Raw genomic sequence first — 12,585 nt, 5'->3', positions numbered from 1 at the left:
GGCACCTGAGGGTCTTCTGAGATGACGCTGGCTGCTGCCAGCTCATTAAAATTACCGACAGGAAGGCGAGAAACACTTTATTTCAACAGACTCTGGCGCTGTACCTGTCGTCAAAACTCCAAAGACCGACTGCACAGTTGCACGGTTGCACTAACAAAATAAGAGTCTCAGAAAGCTGGCGTGCACGAGCTAGCAAGCTACGGAGTTTGCCGACAATGTATTTCTTGTAAAGTGTATACAAAGGAGTACGGAAGCTGGACAAATAAGATGCCAAAAACCAACCACTTTCATGTGGTATTGGACAGAAAGGAGGACTTTTTTTCTCCTCCATTCGAAAATGCGGACATTATCATCACCACTGTCTGATTCCAATCAATGCAAGTCATCAGAATCAGGTAATACACCAACTTATATTCTTGTCTTCATGAAAGAAAGGAATCTATATGTGTTAAACATGCTTGTATTATCATTAAACACCTTTAACTTGTTAACAATATTAACTATATGTGTTAAACATGCTTGCATTATCATTAAACACCTTTAACTTGTTAACAATATTAACTATATGTATTAAACATGCTTGTATTATCATTAAACACCTTTCATTTTTTAACAATATTAACTATATGTGTTAAACATGCTTGTATTATCTTTAAACACCTTTAACTTATTACCAATATTAACTATATGTGTTAAACATTCTTGTATTATCATTAAACACCTTTAACTTGTTAACAATATTAACTATATGTATTAAACATGCTTGTATTATCATTAAACACTTATAATTTTTTAACAATATTAACTATATGTATTAAACATGCTTGCATTATCTTTAAACACCTTTAACTTGTTAACAAAAACATATATTTCACAAATAAGTAAATGTAAATTATATATATGAATGAGGTAGATCCCCACGACTTGATCAATCGAAAAGTAGCTCGCCTGCAGAAAAAGTGTGAGCACCCCTGAATTAGATAAAGAGCTCTGATCAATTTCTATATTATTTAAAAGAAAACTGGTTTTGTTTAATAAAATGCTTCCACATATTTAATAAAGTCAAATACAGATAAGGCATTGGCCCTGTGATGAGGTGGCGACTTGTCCAGGGTGTACACCGCCTTCCGCCCGAATGCAGCTGAGATAGGCTCCAGCATTCCCCCGTGACCCCGAAAGGGACAAGCGGTAGAAAAAATGGATGGATGGATGATGTTCTTGAGTGTCTCTACTGCCCCCGTGTGGAATAAATAATAATGCTGAGTATTTTTTCTTCACTACACTCAATCGGATACAACTGTATACTGTTATATTAGTTGCCATGACAACAAGGGGAGAACATCCTCAGTTTTCTTCATCAAACCATCAAATCTTATATCAAATTGTGAACTTTGAACCACAATGACAATAGGACGGTGTGTGTGTGTGTGTGTGTGTGCATGCAAGGCGACCACGTGAACGCCATTACACACTGTGTACACAGGTGTGTGTTTTTAACGATCAATAAACTAGAACAATAATTATCTTGTAAAAAAAAAAAAAAATACATTTTACACATGCGCATTTAGCATTAGCATTAGCTGTCAGGTGGTTCTGGTGACATTGAACAGGTGAGTTCCACAAGGTTCATCAAAATGATGATGATGACATCACTGTGATGTCACAGGAAGCTGGCCATGTTTGCGGATGTGGGCGTGGTCTATTTACCCAAACGAGTGTGTTAGAATAATTGTTTCTAAATGATCACGACAACTTTGTGTTACATTGAGGGTGTGGTGAGAAGACAAAAGCCGTCTTTGAAACCTACCAAGAGTAAGGCTCGTAAAACTCCACTGTGTCGGGGGGGAAGCAAGATGAAGGTGTTCCTCTTTTCTCTCAAGGACTTCAAAGCGGAGCATCTGCCCAATTTCCAGACAAACTCTTTTTCAACTGACCTTTTCTGTGAACTTTTTGCGACCTTTGTCCTTTGGAAACAGCGGTGGCCGTGTGGTCCAAAATAAAAAATCTTTTGGCAGAGCGTGCTGAGATACTGTACAAGGGTTCAGTGTACAGACGACTCTCCTCAATATTGAGTCCAAATTGAATTCTGTCTCTATTTAATTCTTTGCCTCTTGTCTTGTTTAATAGACGTCATCAGTAGTGATGGGTCCGGCAACACCGATGCATCGGCGCATGCGTCGAGCTCATAGAGCAAAACCCTGTGTCGGTGCACGTACCGCTTTTAGAAAGTCACGTGACCGATCATGAGCTGTTTTGGTCACGTGACCGATACGCCAACTGTGTCGCACTGACGCCTCCTCTGTGCCCGGTGAGCGGGTCTTTTCTCCAACCGGAGTAATAATAACTAAGAGAAATCGTCTAAAATGTAATACGTCGGAAAAACTTTTTTTTATTTTTTTTTTAATGAAAATGTATAAAAAAAATAAAATTAAAACAATTCCCAGTCCACAATCATCCACAACACGTTCTATTAGATTTCCATGTTATGATACATGTTCACATTATTTATTGACTATCTAAAAAAGATAAAAAAATATTTTTATTTAAATGAAGATATGAAATAATCCTAAATGAAATACAATGACTTGGTTTATATTATTGTATATCCTAGGGCAGGGGTCACCAACGCGGTGCCCGCGGTCACCAGGTAGCCCGTAAGGACCAGATCAGTCGCCCGCTGGCTGGCCTGTTCTAAAAATAGCTCAAAGAGCAGCACTTACCAGTGAGCTGCCTCTATTTTTTAAATTGTATTTATTTACTAGCAAGCTGGTCTCGCTTTGCTCGACATTTTTAATTCTAAAAGAGACAAAACTCAAATAGAATTTGAAAATCCAAGAAAATATTTTAAAGACTTGGTCTTCACTTGGAATAAGCGGTAGAAAATGGATGGATGGATGGGTCTTCACTCGTTTAAATAAATTCATTTATTTTTTACTTTGCTTCTTATTACTTTTAGAAATACAATTTTAGAGAAAAAATACAACCTTAAAAATGATTTTAGGATTTTTAAACAAATTTACCTTTTAAATTTCTTCCTTATCTTTCCTGACAATTTAAATCAATGTTCAAGTACATTTTTTATTATTATTGTAAAGAATAATAAATATTTTAGCTTCTGTTTTTTCGACGAAGAATATTTGTGAAATATTTCTTCAAACTTACTATGATTAAAATTCAAAAAAATTATTCTGGCAAATCTAGAAAATCTGTAGAATCAAATTTAAATCTTATTTCAAAGTATTTTGAATTTCTTTTAAAATTGTTGTTCTGGAAAATCTAGAAGAAATACTGATTTGTCTTTGTTAGAAATATAGCTTGGTCCAATTTGTTAAATATTCTAACAAAGTGCAGATTGGATTTTAACCAATTTAAAACATGTCATCAAAATTCTAAAATTGATCTTAATCAGGAAAAATTACTAATGATGTTCCATAAATTCTTTTTTTAATTTTTTCAAAAAGATTCAAATTAGCTAGTTTTTCTCTTCTTTTTGTCAGTTGAATTTTGAATTTTAAAGAGTCGAAATTGAAGATAAACTATGTTTCAAAATTTTATTTTAATTTTTTCGTGTTTTCTCCTCTTTTAAACCGTTCAATTAAGTGTTTTTTTCATCATTTATTCTCTACAAAAAACCTTCCGTAAAAGGAAAAAAAAAATGTACGACGGAATGACAGACAGAAATACCCATTTTTTTATATATATATAAATGTATTTATTTAGCTATTCTTGTTTAAATCACACTTACGTGTAACTTACAAATGACAATATATTTATTTATTTAAGTGTGTATCAAACTGGTAGCCCTTCGCATTAATCAGTACCCAAGAAGTAGTTTTTGGTTTCAAAAAGGTTGGTGACCCCTGTACTAGGGCATCAAATCAGTGTCAGTTGAGTCGGTCCATAGGTTGCCTGTAGGGATTTTTAATGTCCAGCAGATGTCAGTATTTAGTGACACAGTATCGACACAGTATCAATACAGTTTTGCAATGTGTCGAAACGCTTCATGACGCCTCATCAACCCATCACTAGTCATCAGTGTTTGAACCTGACAGAATGTTCTTCTTCTGTGGTTCTGAGCGACCGCAGACGTCAGTCATGTGACTTCTAACGAGCTTCCCACCAATGTCAGCTCAAGAGGTCGTTAGAAGCTCTGATTTGGACATTCCCATGGAGACCCATGGAGGATTATTGACTCCTCCCCCTCCAGAGCAGGGGGGGTTCGTAACCTTTTTGACCTCAGGGCCCAACTTTTCCACCACAGAGAGAGCACTCACATATAATCTTACTCTTGACTTTAGTCCTATTTAATCATTCCATCTAACTTACTTACACCATATTGCCAAAACTATTTGGCCACCTGCCTTGACTCACATATGAACTTGAAGTGCCGTCCCGTGGAATTGTCCAAAATGTTTTGGTATCCTGGAGCATTCAAAGTTCCTTTCACTGGAACTAAGGGGCCAAGCCAAACTCCTGAAAAACAACCCCACACCATAATTCAGTCCGAAATGTAGCGTTCTCCTGGCAACCTCCAAAGCCAGACTGGTCCATCAGATTTCCAGATGGAAAATCGTGATTCATCAGTCCAGAGAAAGCGTCTCCACTGCTCTAGAGTCCAGTGGCGACGTGCTTTACACCACGCTTTGCATTGGACTTGGTGATGTATGGCTTAGATACTGCTGCTCGGCCATGGAAACCCATTCCATGAAGCTCTCTGCGTACTGTACGTGGGCTAATTGGAAGATCACATGACGTTTGGAGCTGTGTAGCAACTGACTGTGCAGAAAGTCTTTGCACTATGCTGACCTCTCTGTCGGTTTACGTGGCCTCCCACTTGGTTGCTGTTGTTCCCAAACTCTTCACTTTTCTTGTAATAAAGTTGACTTTGGAATATTTAGGAGCGAGGAAATTTCACGACTGGATTTGTTGCACAGGTGGCATCCTGTGACAGTTCCACGCTGGAAATCACTGAGAGCGGCCCATTTTTTCCACAAATGTTTGTAGAAACAGTCTCCATGCCTAAAGTGCTTGATTTGATACACCGGGCCAAGTGATTAGGACACCTGGTTCTCACCATTTGGATGGGTGGCCAAATACTTTTGGCACCATGTGTTAATCACAAATATTATTTTGTAAATTCAAATAACTTGGATTTTAAACACATTAAATGAATAATGAATATGTTTTTTTTTAACTAAACAGTCAATATAATTAAAGTGTGAATGAATTTTAGTCATCATTTTGACTAAAATGACTTCTTCTGTTCATTTGAGATTGTCATTACTGCCACGTGTGGTGGAAAAGTGTATTACAACTGAGTACTGCTGGATAGCATAGGTCAGTATAGAGTCATAGGCATACTTGCCAACCCTCCCGGATTTTCCGGGAGACTCCCGAAATTCAGCGCCTCTCCCGAAAACCTCCCGGGACAAAATTTTCTCCCGAAAATCTCCCGAAATTCAGGCGGAGCTGGAGGAGGCGTGGCCTCCAGCGGACCTGAGTGACGTGTTGACAGCCTGTTCTCACGTCCGCTTTCCCACAATATAAACAGCCTGCCTGCCCAATCACGTTATAACTGTAGAATGATGGAGGGCGAATTCTTGGTTTCTTATGTGTGTTTATTGTTAGGCAGTTTCATTAACGTCCTCCCAGCGCGGCAACAACACACAACAACAGCAGTCAAGTCTTCGTCTACCGTAAAGCAGTTCGTCTGCCGTAAACAGCAATGTTGTGACACTTTTAAACAGGACAATACTGCCATCTACTGTACATGCATATGTGACCCACCCATAATGTGTCACATTTTTGTGTTGATTTATTTAGTTTATTTTGTGGTTTGAATTCGTTTTTGGAGCTGTCATTACACATTTATCAGTATTCACATTGGTCAGTAGGGGGCAGTAGGGCGTTTCTTCCCAATTGAATGCTATCACCTGCAGACCGGAAGTGTCTTGTCATTCTGATGAGCGCGACCAGTCTGTGAACAATTGAAACGTCCTGTGTGTTTTTTCCTCCTGTATAACAGGTTAGTTTTGGTGAATCAACTCACTGAATAATATCCACGTGATCTTTATAAGTTTAAGTACACATTCTGATGGTGGAGCCTAACTCTAAAGTGTTTGTGAGTTGTAGTTTGTATTCGTGAATGAATCCGGTGCACAGCTGCAGTAATCAATACAAAATGGCGACGCGAGTGCGCAATGTTTGTATAGGAACTTCTGATCCTAATTCAGACTCCCAAATTAGAGCTCCCGTTTTCTTATTGATGTTATAATGTATATTTGTATAATGTGTGTGTTCTGAAATTGGGACAGAGAATAGAACAAGGATGGACAGTTCAACCCTTAACTCAACAATGAGTAGATGAGTGTTATGTGTGTATATGTGTAAATAAATGAACAATGAAATTCAAGTATTTATTTTTTTAATTTATATATATATATATATATATATATATATATATATATATATATATATATATATATATATATATATATATATATATATATATATATAGCTAGAATTCACTGAAAGTCAAGTATTTCTTATATATATCTTATACAGTTCGCGTCTGAGTCCCGTAGACTTCAGGGCCGAAAAAGCAAGGGGTCAAATGTGACCGTAGTCCCGCTCCGGTCCTGTCAGACTTTTAGCTTCCTCTCGTCTCTAAAGACAAAATCAGGTCTACACGACCGGACCGGACCGGACCGGACCGGACCAGAACCACTCATCCTGAACTCCAGCCTGACATGACGTCATTGGGTCAGTGATGTCACATGACCACTCATTGTGAAACATGTGGGAACAGCTGGAGTAAATGTTGCTTCATCCACACACACACACACACACACACACACACACACACACAGTCAGGTGACACAGGCGTCCATTGATGCCGTGAATAAAAAGACTCTCAGCCTAAAAACCCAGAAAACACTTTTAACCTGTTGTTTCCTGTGTCCTTAGATGTTCAAATGGACTCTGTGTGTGTGTGTGTGTGTGTGTGTGTGTGTGTGTGTGTGTGTGTGGGGGGGGGGGGGGGGGGGGGTGGAGTCGTCAAGTCTCCGTCAGCACAGAGGAGGCTTGTTCCACTCTCACTCCCAATTAAAAAAACTTTTCTCTTCCCGCTGCACACACCTCTAAAAATATGGCTGTTTTGAAGGCACTACCCACAATGCCACACGGTGTCACCGTGGAAACAAATTGCAACATCCTATGATGACATCACAGCAGCAGTTTTGAGGACTTTTTGGAAAGTGTCCTGTCTTTTTAACGTTGACCTTTTGCCTAAAAAGGGGCAATTTGTCAGAAAGCAGCAAAGGGGGGGGGGTATGTCCGAGTGGACCAGCCCACCCCCTAAATCAGGGGTAAGCAAGCCGTGGCCCTAGGGCCGCATACGTCTCTTTAGCTCCATCCTCGTGGCTCCCTGGAGCTTTTTCAAAAATGAGCAAGCCCCGTTTTTTTCCTACTAATTTCGGCGGTCCTTGAACTCACCGTAGTTTGTTTACAGGCTGCCACTCCTTCTTTGTCGCATTTTGTCCACCAAACGTTTTATGCTGTGCGTGAACGCACAGAGGTGAGCTTTTGTTGATGTTATTGACTTGTGTGGAACGCTATTCAGACATATTTGGTCAAACTAATCGATGCTAACATGCTAGCTGTACGTACATATTGCATCATTGTGCCTCGTTTGAAGGTTTATTTAAGCTCATTGAACTTACTTTGCTTATGTCCTCTGTGTGTTTGATTTATGTCAACCAAGATTTGCATCAGCCTGCGACACATGGTCATTTTGATAGTAGGCTAATATAGACACTTGCATCATGTGTTGTCCTCATTATAACACTTATATACGGCTTTTAAAGTCATTTTGATAGTAGGCTAATATAGACATTTGCATCATGTGTGACCTTCATTATAACACTTATATAAGACTTTTAAAGTCATTTTGATAGTAGGCTAATATAGACACTTGTATCATGTGTTGTCTTCATTATAACACTTATATAAGGCTTTTAAAGCCATTTTGATAGTAGGCTAATATAGACACTTGCATCATGTGTTGCCTTCATTATAACACTTATATAATAAGGCTTTTAAAGTCATTTTGATAGTACGCTAATATAGACATTTGCATCATGTGTTGCCTTCATTATAACCCTTAGTTAAGGCTTTTAAAGTAATTTTGATAGGAGGCTAATAAAGCTAATATAGACACTTGCATCATGTGTTGCCCTCATTATAACACTTATATAAGACTTTTAAAGTCATTTTGATAGTAGGCTAATATAGACACTTGCATCATGTGTTGCCTTCATTATAACACTTATATAATAAGGCTTTTAAAGTCATTTTGATAGTAGGCTAATATAGACACTTGCATCATGTGTTGTCTTCATTATAACCCTTATTTAAGGCTTTTAAAGTCATTTTGATAGTAGGCTAATAAAGCTAATATAGACATTTGCATCATGTGTCGCCTTCATTATAACACTTATATAAGACTTTTAAAGTCATTTTGATAGTAGGCTCATATAGACACTTGCATCATGTGTTGTCTTCATTATAACATTTATATAAGGCTTTTAAAGTCATTTTGATAGTAGGCTAATATAGACACTTACATCATGTGTTGTCTTCATTATAACACTTATATACGACTTTTAAAGCCATTTTGATAGTTGGCTAATATAGACACTTACATCATGTGTTGCCTTCATTTTAAGACTTATATAATACTTTTAAAGTCATTTTGTAGTAGGTTAATATAGACACTTGCATCATGTGTTGCCCTCATTATAACACTTATATACGACTTTTAAAGTCATTTTAATAGTAGGCTAATATAGATACTTACATCATGTGCTGCCCTCTTTATAACACTTATATAAGTATTTTAAAGTCATTTTGATAGTAGGCTAATATAGACACTTGCATCATGTGTTGCCCTCATTATAACACTTATATAAGACTTTTAAAGTCATTTTGATAGTAGGCTAATATAGACACTTGCATCATGTGTTGCCTTCATTATAACACTTATATAATACTTTTAAAGTCATTTTAATAGTAGGCTAATATAGACACTTACATCATGTGCTGCCCTCATTATAACACTTATATACAACTTTTAAAGTAATTTTAATAGTAGGCTAATATAGACACTTGCATCATGTGTTGCCTTCATTATAACACTTACATAAGACTTTTAAAGTCATTTTGATAGTTGGCTAATATATTTTATATGGACACTTACATCATGTGTTGCCTTCATTTTAACACTTATATGATACTTTTAAAGTCATTTTGATAGTAGGCTAATATAGACACTTACATCATGTGTTGCCCTCATTACAACACTTATGTAAGGCTTTTAAAGTCATTTTGATAGTAGGCTAATATAGACACTTGCATCATGTGTTGCCTTCATTATAACACTTACATAAGACTTTTAGAGTCATTTTGATAGTAGGCTAGTATAGCTAATATAGACACTTACATCATGTGTTGTCTTCATTATAACACTTATATAAGGCTTTTAAAGTCATTTTGATAGTAGGCTAATATAGACACTTACATCATGTCTTCATTATAACACGTATATACGACTTTTAAAGTCATTTTGTAGTAGGTTAATATAGACACTTGCATCATGTGTTGCCCTCATTGTAACATTTATAAAGTATTTTAAAGTCATTTTGACAGTAGGCTAATATAGACACTTGCATCATATGTTGCCCTCATTATAACACTTATATAAGACTTTTAAAGTCATTTTGATAGTAGGCTAATATAGACACTTACATCATGTGTTGCCTTCATTTTAACACTTATATAATACTTTTAAAGTCCTTTTGATAGTAGGCTAATATAGACACTTACATCATGTGTTGTCTTCATTATAACACTTATATAAGGCTTTTAAAGCCATTTTGATAGTAGGCTAATATAGACACTTACATCATGTGTTGCCTTCATTTTAAGACTTATATAATACCTTTAAAGTCATTTTGATAGTAGGCTAATATAGACACTTACATCATGTGTTGCCTTCATTTTAAGACTTATATAATACTTTTAAAGCCATTTTGATAGTAGGCTAATATAGACACTTACATCATGTGTTGCCTTCATTTTAAGACTTATATAATACTTTTAAAGTCATTTTAATAGTAGGCTAATATAGACACGTGCATCATGTGTTGCCTTCATTATAACACTTACATAAGACTTTTAAAGTCATTTTGATAGTTGGCTAATATATTTTATATGGACACTTACATCATGTGTTGCCTTCATTTTAACACTTATATAATACTTTTAAAGTCATTTTGATAGTAGGCTAATATAGACACTTACATCATGTGTTGTCTTCATTATAACACTTATATACGACTTTTAACGCCATTTTGATAGTTGGCTAATATAGACACTTACATCATGTCTTCATTATAACACGTATATACGACTTTTAAAGTCATTTTGTAGTAGGTTAATATAGACACTTGCATCATGTGTTGCCTTCATTGTAACATTCATAAAGTATTTTAAAGTCATTTTGATAGTAGGCTAATATAGACACTTGCATCATATGTTGCCCTCATTATAACACTTATATACGACTTTTAAAGTCATTTTAATAGTAGGCTAATAGAGACACTTACATCATGTGTTGCCTTCATTATAACACTTATATACAACTTTTAAAGTAATTTTGATAGTAGGCTAATATAGACACTTGCATCATGTGTTGCCTTCATTTTAACACTTATATAATACTTTTAAAGTCATTTTGATAGTAGGCTAATATAGACACTTGCAGCATGTGTTGCCCTCATTACAACACTTACATAAGACTTTTAAAGTCATTTTGATAGTTGGCTAATATATTTTATATGGACACTTACATCATGTGTTGCCTTCATTTTAACACTTATATAAGACTTTTAAAGTCATTTTAATAGTAGGCTAATATAGACACTTACATCATGTGTTGCCCTCATTATAACACGTATATAAGACTTTTAGAGTCATTTTGATAGTAGGCTAGTATAGCTAATATAGACACTTACATCATGTGTTGTCTTCATTATAACACTTATATAAGGCGTTTAAAGTCATTTTGATAGTAGGCTAATATAGACACTTACATCATGTCTTCATTATAACACGTATATACGACTTTTAAAGTCATTTTGTAGTCGGTTAATATAGACACTTGCATCATGTGTTGCCTTCATTATAACACTTATATAAGACTTTTAAAGTCATTTTTATAGTAGGCTAATATAGACATTTGCATCATGTGGTGCCTTCATTAAACCACATATATACGACTTTTAAAGTAATTTTGATAGTAGGCTAATATAGACACTTGCATCATGTGTTGCCTTCATTATAACACTTATATAAGTATTTTAAAGTCATTTTGATAGTAGGCTAATATAGACACTTGCATCATGTGTTGCTTTCATTATAACACTTATATAATAAGGCTTTTAAAGTCATTTTGATAGTCGGCTAATATAGACACTTGCATCATGTGTTTCCCTCATAATAACACTTATGTAATACTTTTATTTTTTGCGGCTCCAGACAGATTTGTTTAGTATTTTTGTCCCAATGTGGCTCTTTCAACATTTTGTCCTAAACCCCGACACACTCAGCAGGCAAACTCTGACATTTCTTAGAACACTAATAAGAGTTTAAAAAAAAAAAAGGTTAAAGTCATAAAACAATTGATTGATTAAATCTGACTACACATGAGTTTGGAATTGTTCATGTATGACTAAAGAACAACCTGCTCAACACGGTTGTAGTTCTCTGTAGAAATAGGCCAAAAAAGAGGTCATTTACCTTCTACGTGTGCTGGGGGAACCTGCAGCCTCCTCCGTGGCAGCGTGGACGCAGAATGAAGACACGCGTTAATGTAATCAAGCACTGAGGCGTGCACCGCAGCACAGGGGGGGGCTGCAGGGGAGCAGGAGGGAGCGGGGGCAGGGGGGGAGGTCTGGGGAGGTCCACGTCCCCGAGGACCCATAGTGGACTTCCAGTGTGTCAAGACTTGGTCCTGGGGTTTAGTTTTTCTGGGATGCAACGGAAAGTTGGCTCGGGCGAGACGGGAATTTAAGTACATTTTTATTTAAAGACTATAACTACCAAAAAAAAAGGAAGTAAACAAAAGGCGCGCACAATGGCGGAGAACAAACTATGAAACCAAAAAAGACTATAAACATGGAACAAAAACTTACTTGGCTTGGACAAAAATAGTAGCATGAAGGATGGACATGGAAAGAAGTGTCAGGAATGGACAGAGCATAAATGTGAGGAGGTCGTCAGGACGAACGACAGAAAATGAATGAACTTAAATACTACGGACGTGATTAGTGAAAGCAGGTGCGTGACTCAAAACGTGAAACAGGTGCGTGACGTGACAGGTGAAAACTAATGGGTTGCTATGGTGACAAACAAGAGTGCACAATGAGTCCAAACATGGAATGGGGTAATCATGGAAACAAGACAAGGGAGTGAAAAGACAGAAACTAAAGAGTCCTATAACTAAACAAAAACATGACTTAACACAAA

The 12,585-nt window shown here is 36.4% G+C and overlaps 1 protein-coding gene across 1 annotated transcript in view; it reads right to left on the bottom strand.

Annotated features, from left to right (window-relative positions):
- The window catches only part of hapln1b (hyaluronan and proteoglycan link protein 1b), a 29,056-nt gene extending 17,143 nt beyond the window's left edge, over positions 1-11,913 (bottom strand). The window contains exon 1 of the mRNA XM_061926812.2: positions 11,857-11,913. The gene's annotated coding sequence lies outside the window, so the exon portion shown is untranslated. The remainder of the gene's footprint in view (positions 1-11,856) is intronic.
- Positions 11,914-12,585: the final 672 nt, after the last annotated feature.

The sequence above is a fragment of the Nerophis lumbriciformis genome, linkage group LG32 (genome assembly GCF_033978685.3).
Source record: "Nerophis lumbriciformis linkage group LG32, RoL_Nlum_v2.1, whole genome shotgun sequence".
Taxonomy (NCBI): domain Eukaryota; kingdom Metazoa; phylum Chordata; class Actinopteri; order Syngnathiformes; family Syngnathidae; genus Nerophis; species Nerophis lumbriciformis.
The sequence above is the reverse complement of the archived record's forward strand: the minus strand, read 5'-3'. Positions and strand labels throughout refer to the sequence as shown.